The following is an 11,953-nucleotide window of genomic DNA, read 5'->3' on the forward strand; positions in this document are numbered from 1 at the left end:
AGTCCCTGTCTCCACAGATGCACAAAATGCCCTATTAATACCATCACTTTCCAGAGTGGGCATATTTTGTCAAGGATGAACCTACATTTATACACCAAAATCACCTATTGTCTATTGTTTCACCTTAGGTTTTACTTTTGTTGTTGTATGTCCCATGGGTTTGGGCAAATGTATATGACATATGCTCAGTTGCTCAGTTGTGTTCTATTGTGATCCTGTGGACTGTTGCCCGCCAGGCTCCTCTGTCCATGAGATTCTCCAGACAAGAATACTGGAGTGTGTTGTTATTCCCTTCTCTAGGGGATCTTCCTGACCCAGGGATTGAACTCAGGTCTCCTGCATTGCCGGTGGATTCTTTACTTTCTGATTTATGAGGGAAGCCTCATGATGACGTATATCCTTCACTATATTATACAGAGTATTTTCACTCCCCTTAAAGTCCTCTGTACTCTGCCTGTTCATTTCTCTACTCCTCACCCTGACAATCACTGATCTTTTCACTTTCTCCAGTTTTGCCTTTTCCAGGATCTCAAACAGTTGAAAACATAAATATGTAGCCTTTCTAGACTGACTTAGTTCAGTTCGTAACATGCATTTAAGTCTCCATTTATTTATATGAGCTCATTTCTTTTAATATTCCAATGTCTAGGTGTACCAAGTTTATCCGTTTATCCATTTTACTTACTAAGGGACATATCAACTGATTCCAAGTTTTGGCAATTATCATAAAAGCTGCTATAAACATATGTATGCTGGTTTTTGTATGTCCATAAGGATTTAACTCCCTTGGGTAAATACCAAAGTGTGATGGCAGGATCATATGGTAAAAATATGTTCAGTTTTTCAAGAAATCTACATGTGTCCTCCAAGGTGGTTGTACCATTTTGCATTCCTACGAGCAATTTATGGAGTTCCTATTGCTCCACATCCTTGCCAACATTTAGTGTTGTCAGTGTTCCAGATTCTGGTCATGCTAGTAAGCGTATAGTTATATTTCATCATTGTTTTCATTTGCATTTCTCTGATGGTATAGGAGGTGGATCATCTTTTCATATGCTTATTTTTCATGTGAATATTTTCCTGGTCAGGTGTCTGAAGGTCTTTGGCTCATGTTTTAATCGGATTGTTTGTTTTCTTACCGTTTGGAAGTTCTTTGTATATTCAGATCTTTTCCCCTTCAAATTCTGTATATAATTTTTTCTTGATAGTCATACATATGTACTGAATAAAAGGAACTGCTGTAGACAGTTCTGTAATAATGTGGTTGTGAGGTGTGGGGGAGGGGATGTATCCTACAGTCCTGTAATAAGGTCTCGGTCATTTAACAGGCATGTTCTTCTGGCCAGAGAACTTCACAGGTCTTTGTCAATTTTTTTTCTTCCGCAGTAGGTGGGACAGGAGTTGGATATTTCCCTTCCCCAGCAGGTGAGGCACTGTTAACTAGTTTATCCTGAAGGCAGCTTTGTTAAGAACAGATGATTCCTTTTTCCCTTTCCCTGCAAAGCAGGATGGGATTTTTCTCTGACATTTACTGAGGGAAGCTGGTAGTGCTCCTGCGGGTAAACTTCACAGTACTGTGTCCTTCCCGCGCTCCATGACTGGGTCCCTTGGAGTTTTTAACTCTCAAAGTTGTCAGCACTGAGCCTGCAGCAGTTTGTCCATTACAGTCAAGACTCTCCTTCCTGGCACTGGTTCCTGTGGTGGATTCAGCTACTGAGTCTCTGCTCTGGTAAGCTGTGCCTCCCTGTATTCACCTGTCTGTCTCTCTAATTCGGGGGATAGCAGTTTGCCCTGGGTCCTTCTCTTCCTTAAGGATCCAAGAATACTTGTTAATTTTTCATTCAGTTTTTATCTGTTGTCAGCACAGAATGACATCTCCTAAGCTTCTTGTATGTGAAACCAGAAACCAGAAGTCTTAGTGTACTTTTTAGTTAACGTTAGGTTTGCTAAACCAGTGTCACTATCCACACTGACCTGGAGTAACCCAACATCACTAGGGACTCTAAATTCAGCAGGATTGTTCTTTTTTAATTGTCATTAGTGCAAAAAGATAAGCTGAGGCATATTAAAACATTTATGAGTTTATTTAATCAAAAATTGATGTCAATCCAGCAGCATCCAGTCTAGCAGATAGAAAGGAGCTCTGAGGACCTGTACAAAAGGAATAACTTTTATAGGCATAAAGTAGCAGGAACAAGGAAGTTGTACTAGGCAAAAAGCAGATTGGTTATTGGACAGTTACTTTTCTTTAGAAGATGGAAGGAGTCTGTCATGCTGCTGCTGCTAAGTCACTTCAGTCGTGTCTGTCTCTGTGTGACCCCATAGATGGCAGCTCACCAGGCTCCCCCCGTCCCTGGGATTCTCCAGGCAAGAACACTGGAGTGGGTTGCCATTTCCTTCTCCAATGCATGAAAATGAAAAGTGAAAGTGAGTCGCTCAGTCGCGTCTGACTCTTAGCGACCCCATGGACTGCAGCCTACCAGGCTCCTCTGTCCATGGGATGTTCCAGGCAAAAGTACTGGAATGGGTTGCCATTGCCTTCTCTGAGCCTGTCGTGAAGATGACCTAACTAGGGCTGATCAGGTGATTCCTATTTGACTGGTTCAAGACTGTATTTCTGGAGAGTTGAAGCTGTAAGTGAGTTAAGTTTTGATTTGGTGACATGTGGCTTAGTATCAGCAACTCAATTTTGAGTCTATTATTTTATTTTTAACAATTCCCCCCGCCCCCCTGCTTTTCATTGTTCTTGTTCAGTCACTAAGTCATGTCCAACTTTTTGAGACCCCATGAACTGTAGCATGCCAGGCTCCTCTGTCCTCCACTATCTCTCAGACTTGGCTCAAATTCATGTCCATTGAGTCGATGACGTCACAGCAACCCCCCAACTCTTACTCAGACTCTAACAGAGAGATGTGACCTACTCTCACAAATGCTACTTCTAGCTACTACTTTGGACCTCTCACAGAGTTTTGCTAAATCTCTGAGCAGTATTCACAGGTCATGACGTATTTTACTGAATCTGTTTGTGATATTTACAGGTCATGATGAGAGACTCATACTCTTTTTTTCTTTAGGTATTCAATTTTTAATATTTTAATAGACATATAGTTGATTAAAGTGTATTAGATTCAGGTGTACAATATAATGATTTGATGAGTTATAGATTATACTCCACTTAAAGTTACTATGAAATAATTGTGCATTTCTTTGTACTGTACAATGCATCCTTGTTCTGTATTTAATTTATATATAGTCATTTGAGTCTCTTAATCTCATATCCCTATCTCCCTCCTCCCCCTTTCCCCATTGTGATCACGATCTGTTCTTTATATCTGTGAGTTTGTTTCTCTTCTGTTATGTATATTTGCTTGTTTTATTTTATGCATTCCACATATAAATGATAACTTTGAATTGTGTTTCTCTGTATGACATTTTTCACTAAGCATAATACTTGCTAGGTCCATCCGCATTGTTGCAAATGGCAGAGTTTCATTCTTTTTTTTTTTTTTTTTTTACAGCTGAGTGATATTCCATTGTATATGTGTGTACCACTTCTTTTTAACATTCATCTGTCGATGGACTCTTGGACTGCTTCCATATCTTGGCTATTTTAAATAGTGCAACTTTGAACATTGGGGAGCATGTATCATTTTGATAGTTTTTTTTTTTTTCTGGATGTATATCCAGGAGTGTAATTGCCTGATCATATGGTAATTCTATTTTTAATTTTTTTGAGGTAATAACTCCATACTGATATCCATAGTGGCTGCACCAATTTACAGTCCTACTGGTGTAATAGGATTACTTTTTCTCTACATCTTTGCCAACATTTGCTATTTATAGATCTTGGACTTCAAGGAGATCCAACCAGTCCATTCTGAAGGAGATCAGCCCTGGGATTTCTTTGGAAGGAATGATACTAAAGCTGGAACTCCAGTACTTTGGGCAGCTCATGTGAAGGGTTGACTCATTGGAAAAGACTCTGATGTTGGGAGGGATTGGGGGCAGGAGGAAAAGGGGACGACAGAGGATGAGATGGCTGGATGGCATCACTGACTCGATGGACTTGAGTCTGAGTGAACTTCGGAAGTTGGTGATGGACAGGGAGGCCTGGCGTGCTGCAATTCATGGGGTCGCAAAGAGTCAGACATGACTGAGTGACTGAACTGAACTGAACTGAACTGAATGATGGCCATTTTGAAAGGTATCAGGTGATATCTCATTATGATTTTGATTTGTCTTTCTGATAATCAGTGATGTTGAACATTTTTTCATGTGCCTGCTGGGCATTTGTATATCTTATTTGAAAAAAAATTTCTTTTCAGGTTTTCTTCCCATCTTTTAATTGAGTTATTTTTTTGATATGGAGTTATATGAGCTTTTTATAAAGTTTGGATATTTACCTCTTATTGATCATATTGTCGTTCAGTTCAGTTCAGTTGCTCACTCGTCTCTGACTCTTTGCGACCCCATGGACTGCAGTACGCCAAGCCTCCCTGTCCAAAACCAACTCCTGGAGTTTACTCAAACTCATGTCCATTGAGTCACTGATGCCACTGCAGCTCCTTTCTCCTCTTACCCTCAATCTCTCCCAGCATCAGGGTCTTGCAAATATTTCCTCCCATTTGTAGATTGTCCTTTTGTTTGGTTAATAGATTCTTTTGCTGTGAAACTGCTTTTAAGTTTTAATTGTGTCCTCTTTATTTATTTTTGCTTTCTTTCTTTCTTTTTTTTGCCTTAATGAGATAGATAAAAAAAATATTGCTACAATTTCTGCCAGTGTTCTCTTCTATGTTTCTTATTGTTTCTAGTCTTAAATTTAGTTCTTTAATCCATGTTGTGTTTACTTTGTATGTGGTGTAATGAAATGTTCTAATTTCATTGTTTTACAGGTCACTGTCCAGTTTTCTGTGCACCACTTATTAAAAAGTCTGTCTTTTCTGCATTGTATATTCTTGTCTCCTTTGTTATAGATAAACTGACCAAAAGTATGTGGTTTTATTTCTGGGTCCTCTATTCTGTTCCATTTATATGTATGTGTATTTTTGTGTTGTATGGTTTTGATTACTGTAGCTTTTCACTTAATCTGAAGTCACGGAGGGTGAGATCTCTAGCTTTGTTCTTTTATCTGAGGTTTGCTTTGGCAATTTGGGATCTTTTGCGGTTTGTGTGAATTTTAGGATTATTTATTATAATTCTGTGGAAAAATGTCATGAGTATTTTGATAGGGATTGCATTAAATCTGTAGATTGCTTTGAGTAGTATGGCCATTTTAACATGATTAAGTCTTTAATTCTTCTAATACAAGAACACGGGATATCTTTCAATTTCTTTATATCGTTTTCAAATTTTTCATCAGTGTTTTAGAGTTTTCAGAGTATAGGTCTTCTATATCCTTAGTTAAATTTATTCTCAGGTATTTTATTCTTTTTGATATAACTGTAACCAGGATTATTTCCTTAATTTCTCTTTCTGAAAGTACATTATTCATGTACAGAAAAGCAACAGATATCTGTATGTTAATCTTGTACTCTGCAACTTTACTGAATTCATTTTTAAGTTCTAGTACCTTTTCTGTAGAGACATTCAGTTCAGTTCAGTTCAGTCCCTCAGTCGTGTCTGACTCTTTTTGACCCCATGAATTGCAGTGCGCCAGGCCTCCCTGTCCTTCACCAACTCCCGGAGTTCACTCAAACTTACATCCATCGAGTCGGTGATGCCATCCAAACATCTCATCCTCTGTCGTCCCCTTCTCTTCCTGCCCTCAATCCCTCCCAGCATCAGAGTCTTTTTCAATGAGTCAGCTCTTCACATCAGGTGGCCAAAGTACTGGAGTTTCAGCTTTAGCATCATTCCTTCCAAAGAACATCCAGGACTGATCTCCTTCAGGATGGACTAGTTGGATCTCTTTGCAGTCCAAAGGACTCTCAAGAGTCTTCTCCAACACCACAGTTCAAAAGCATCAATTCTTCGGCGCTCAGCTTTCTTCACTGTCCAACTCTCACATCCATACATGACCACTGGAAAAACCATAGCCTTGACTAGATGGACCTTTGTTGGCAAAGTAATGTCTCTGCTTTTTAATATGTTATCTAGGTTGGTCATAACTTTCCTTCCAAGGAGTAAGCGTCTTTTAATTTCATGGCTGCAATCCCCATCTGCAGTGATTTTGGAGCCTCCAAAAATAAAGTCTGACACTATTTCCACCATTTCCCCATCTATTTCCCATGAAGTGATGGGACCAGATGCCATGATCTTCATTTTCTGAATGTTGAGCTTTAAGCCAAATTTTTCACTCTCCTCTTTCACTTTCATCAAGAGGCTTTTGAGTTCCTCTTCACTTTCTGCCATAAGGGTGGTGTCATCTGCATATCTGAGGTTATTGATATTTCTCCCAGCAGTCTTGATTCCAGCTTGTCCTTCTTCCAGTCCAGCGTTTCTCATGAAGTACTCTGCATATAAGTTAAATAAACAGGGTGACAATATACAGCCTTGATGTACTCCTTTTCCTTTTTGGAACCAGTCTGTTGTTCCATATCCAGTTCTAACTATTGCTTCCTGACCTGCATACAGGTTTCTCAAGAGGCAGGTCAGGTGGTCTGGTATTCCCATCTCCTTCAGAATTTTTCAGTTTATTGTGATCCACACAGTCAAAGGACTATAGTCAAAGGCTTTGGCGTAGTCATAATGCAGAAATAGATGTTTTTCTGGAACTCTCTTGCTTTTCTGATGATCCAGTGGATGTTGGCAATTTGATCTCTGGTTCCTCTGCCTTTTCTAAAACCAGCTTGAACATCTGGAAGTTCACGGTTCACGTGAATGAAGCCTGGCTTGGAGAATTTTGAGCATTACTTTACTAGCGTGTGAGATGAGTGCAATTGTGCGGTAGTTTGAGCATTCTTTGGCATTGCCTTTCTTTGGGATTGGAATAAAAACTGCCCTTTTCCAGTCCTGTGGCCACTGCTGAGTTTTCCAAATTTGCTGGCATATTGAGTGCAGTACTTTCACAGCATCATCTTTCAGGATTTGAAATAGCTCAACTGGAATTCCATCACCTCCACTAGCTTTGTTTGTAGTGATGCTTTCTAAGGCCCACTTGATTTCACATTCCAGGATGTCTGCTGCTGCTGCTGAGTCACTTCAATCGTGTCCGACTCTACGAGACCCCATAGATGGCAGCCCACCAGGATGCCCTGTCCCTGGGATTCTCCAAGCAAGAACACTGGAGCAGGTTGCCATTTCCTTCTCCAGTGCAGGAAAGTGAAAAGTGAAAGTGAAGTCGCTCAGTCATGTCCGACCCTCAGCAACTCCATGGACTGCAGCCTTCCAGGCTCTTCCATCCACGGGATTTTCCAGGCAAGAGTACTGGAGTGGGGTGCCATTGCCTTTTCCGCCAGGATGTCTGGCTCTAGCCATTAGGGTATCCTATATAGAGTGTCATGTATCAGCAAATAGTGACAGTTTTACTTCTTCCCATTCAGTTTGTACCTTTTATTTCTTTTTCTTGTCTGTTGCTATGGCTAGGACATCTGATACTATGTTAAATAGAAATGGTGAGAGGGACATCATTGACTTGTATCTGATTGCAGGAGAAAAACTTCCAGCTTTCCCCTGTTGAGTATGATGTTACTTGTAGGTTTGTCATAAAAGGCTTTTGTTATGTTGAGATACATTCCCTCTGTACTCACTTTGAGAGTTTTTATCATGAGTGCGTGTTGAATTTTGTCAAATGCTTTTATCTTTCTATTGAGATAATCATGTGTAAAATCATTTTTATACTTTTCCTAATGTGGTGTATCACACTCACTGATTTACAAATATTGAACCATAGCTATATCCCTAGAATAAATCACACTTGATCATGGTGTATGTATGGTCCCTTATACATTTTTTAATTTGATTGGCTAATTTTTGTTGAGAATTTTGGCCTGTATATTCATCAGGGATTGATTTGCAATTTTTGTGTGTGTGTGTGTTTGTCTAATTTGGTATCAGGATATTGGTGGGCTTACAGGATGATTTTTGGGGGTGTTTCATTCTCCTCAATTTTTTGGAATAGTTTGATAAATATAGGTATTATACAATATTTTTTACCTATTTGTTTTTTTAGATGTTATAGATTTCTGTACTTATAAGGCTCAAATCTTTTTAGTAGTAAGGTAGGGAATAAATGGATCATTAACAAATACCTTCATATGAACATTGTTGATTAAAAAAAAAAAATGCACAACCTAAAAGTTGAGAGTTAGGTTTTATTTGAGAGCCAACTGAGGAAGGACTATAGTCCAGAAAATAGCCTCTCAGATAGCTCTGAGGAACTATTCCAAAGAAATAAAGGAGGAGCCAGGATGTACAGGAGTTTTTCCTAAGGGGGGAAATAAAAGTAATCAAACATCAAATTACAAAAAAACAGACATCTTAAGTTAATGATTTTCATGCTTTTCCATGTATAGGAAGATGCAAGAGTCTGGGTTCATTGAAAGTATTACCTTGATATGCATCTTAGCTATTCATGGCAGGGCAGTATTCTCTTTTTGGCCATCCTGAATTCCCCTGGGGTGCCCCAATGAGGGGCAGCTGCAGCAACGGATGGTTTGATGGGCAACATTTGTTGCTTACTGAAATGGCAAGTGCCATTATTTTGTCCACAGTACCTTCATAAACAAACAACTGAGCAAGCTTGTCCTTCCTTAAACACATGGTTGTTTCCCCACATTTAGTAGAATAAGGTCCCAATACTTTAGATTGACGTCTAGAAGCTGAGTTGAGTTTTCCTTCAGTTCCTTAGGAATTTGCTCACACCAGGCTGGCTTACTCCCTCCAAAGGTCAACCGAATTTTTCAAGTAGTTTTGTTCATGCCACCAGCCCTTTTCTGGCTGCTTAGGCTCCTCCACTCCATCATTAAACCATATTCACTTTCTTTGTCCACCTCAAGAGCCTAACTCAGAGAAGGCAATGGCAATCTACTCCAGTACTCTTGACTGGAATCTCCCATGGACAGAGGAGCCTGGTAGGCTGCAGTCCATGGGGTAGCTAAGAGTTGGACACTACTGAGCGACTTCACTTTCACTTTTCACTTTCATGCATTGAAGAAGGAAATGGCAATGCACTCCAGTGTTCTTGCCTGGAGAATCCCAGGGAGAGGGGAGCCTGGTGGGCTGCCGTCTATGGGGTTGCACAGAGTTGGACACGACTGAAGTGACTTAGCAGCAGCAGCAGCAGCAGCAGCAAGAGCCTAACTACCAGGCCCTCAGTTCTTTGCCCTTTGAACTCAGAGCCTACTCATCTGTACTGTAATTCAACATATCCTAGTTGGTGTCTAACACTTTTTGTTCCTTTAATGTTTATGTGCTATATCCTCAACAGTGATGTAAGTTCCTTGGTATCAGGGAGAGTATCTTGTCTGTCTTTGTGTTCCTAGCCTCTCATGGTTTCTGGAGCACAGTAGGGTCTGAATTTGCATTTATTGCCCCCTTTGATTGATCAGAGTGCATAAACTGGTAAAAGAAACTCCTAAGGAATTGGAATAGCTTTGGAAAAAAAGGGAAATGGCAGGAGGGCTAGAATTCTTTAGTTTTAACTTCAAGGTTTACTGCTAGCTATAGATAAGCTGCTATTACAGATAAGCCTCTTCAGTCCCAGAACTCTCCTTCTGTGCTGCTCCACTGATGATAACACTGGGAGGGGAGGGGGAAAAGTGAGGGGAAACAGCGAAAGGGGAGCTGGGACTTAGCATCTGCCTCCTCCCAGAAGAAGCTTGGCAGAGACTCCTGTAATCCAGCACTGAGTTAAAATGCGAGCCCCTCTGAATGTTTCCCTGACCCCATCATCAGATATGCATCACTATGGTGGTTCACTCTGGGGACTATTGTTTTCATAGTCTCTCCATTACTGGAACCACTCACACACACACTTTCTTGTTCCCTTTTCTGTTTAGACTTTCCAACTTGTGTGCCACTCCACCCCGCCCCAGTTCTTTTGCTGAATTCCACAAATGAGATCCACTTAGTTCTGCTGGTGGTGTAATTTATTTGAAAAGCAACTTGGCTTAGTTTATCTGATGAGGTCTTAAGGAATTATATAATGCAATTTTACAGTAGAGTATTGTGTTGTACTAAGAGAGGTCAAGTTTGTACAGATTTGGACATTACCTTGTGAAACTGGGCTGTACAGAGTACAAAACCAGATTATTCAGATTATTGTAAAAACCAGATTATACAAGTCCTCACACCCTTTCTTTCTCTTATTAATTATATACTGTCTACACAGCCCAAATTTATCAGTTATTAGCTGCTTCCTGGGATTGGGCTGATTTAATATAGTACCTACTCCAATTGGGTCCTTGGCCTGAACAAGACTTCTGGGCACCCTGGAGTTAAGCTACCAAGGGCTTAATTGCTTCAGCTATCTCTGCTTGTTTGTAATTTGGATTTTGTTTGCTCCTGATCCCTCGGGAGTGCTCTATGCTGTTCAGTTAATTGAAAGTGGCTAAAGCTGAATGAGGCAGCAGCTTTGCAGGTGGCATCTTTGGGATCATTTTGAGAAGACTATTGAAATTCTCTTGCTTAGTATAATAATTATCTCTGATTGAGGCAGGATTTCAGTCTTGAGACTAATAGGAGATTCCAAAGTTTCCCATTGGCTTTAGGGATTAGCAATTCCCAAAGCAATTAGCTTTTCCTACAGGGTGATGCTATGAAACAGTGCGGAGGAAAATGTTAAAAAGTGGAGTTGGAATGGCGTGGGAGACTGAGGGCATTACATGGCCCGGGGCGGGGGGAAGGGTGGGAAAGCAGATATGAAGTAGTTGGAGTGAAAGATAAAGACTGTATAAGATATCTCAATATGGAGAAGAGCTAAAAGTGTATATAGGGGAAATTAAAATGGTAACAGTGTAGAAGAAAATAACAGGTAAAAATGGTACAAGTGTTTTAAAAGAATAATAAAGGGAATATTAAAACTATGGAGAGAGAAAGGGGAAAACTTAAAAAATGAAAAAAAGCAAGATGGTGAATAATTAATAGGACACTGATTGCATCTTTATTTATTTTGATCACTCTATTCAAGTGTGTATGGCTGTTATGTGTGTGTTCCTTCTTACCTTCCTGGAAAGCTTTGAGGTTGTACTTCTTATTCTAGATTCTGATATTTGCCTTTTCTAGCCTATAAGCTGTGGACCATATGCACATTATTGGGTACCTTAGAGGTGAAAAATACAAAAAGCCACATAGTCCTTATTGTTTATTGGTTGTTATTGTAATTCAGTGAAGCTACTGGGTTCTACAGCAGATAAGTCAGTTTTTAAAAGTGGTGAAGAAAGGAAGAAGGTAATAAGTCTTAGACCCTGTTCTATGTCAAGCACCCTGCTGGTTTCTTTTAAATAACACTTAGTGCCAAGACTTGTTGAGAATCCCTTATGTGATAGGCATCACACTAATGGCTGTGCCTAGATAAAATCTTGACAACCTTGCCATGACCCCATGCAGTGGGTCCCAGTATGTACAATTTATGTCCCTCTTAAAAAAATATGACTAGACCAATATGTGTGAAAATGAATATGTGTTTAGAAAATGAAAAAAACACAAACCCTGCAGATTTTAAAAAGCTGACAAATATCACAAGTATCTCACATACACAAAATACACACAATCTTAATTAATTAACTGCCTCCCACACTTCTGAAGTAGTTTTAGTTTGGTACAGTTCAGTTCAGTCGCTCAGTCTTGTCCGACTCTTTGCGACCCCATGAATCTCAGCATGCCAGGCCTCCCTGTCCATCACCAACTCCTGGAGTTCACCCAGACTCACGACCATCGAGTCAGTGATGCGATCCAGCCATCTCATCCTCTGTCATCCCCTTCTCCTCCTGCCCCCAATTCCTCCCAGCATCAGAGTCTTTTCCAATGAGTCAATTCTTCGCATGAGATGGCCAAAGTACTGGAGTTTCAGCTT

The 11,953-nt window shown here is 40.1% G+C and overlaps 1 long non-coding RNA gene across 1 annotated transcript; it reads left to right on the forward strand.

Moving 5' to 3' along the window:
* Positions 1–1,330: 1,330 nt before the first annotated feature.
* LOC147379949 (uncharacterized) lies at positions 1,331–7,869 on the forward strand. The gene is made up of 2 exons (XR_015165196.1): positions 1,331–1,729; positions 7,114–7,869. It is a non-coding gene; the product is annotated as an uncharacterized LOC147379949 (long non-coding RNA).
* The last annotated feature ends 4,084 nt before the right edge of the window (positions 7,870–11,953 follow it).

Source organism: Bos grunniens, chromosome 1, assembly GCF_055505025.1.
Source record: "Bos grunniens cultivar Pamir isolate PY7600 chromosome 1, Bosgru_T2T1.0, whole genome shotgun sequence".
Taxonomy (NCBI): Eukaryota; Metazoa; Chordata; class Mammalia; order Artiodactyla; family Bovidae; genus Bos; species Bos grunniens.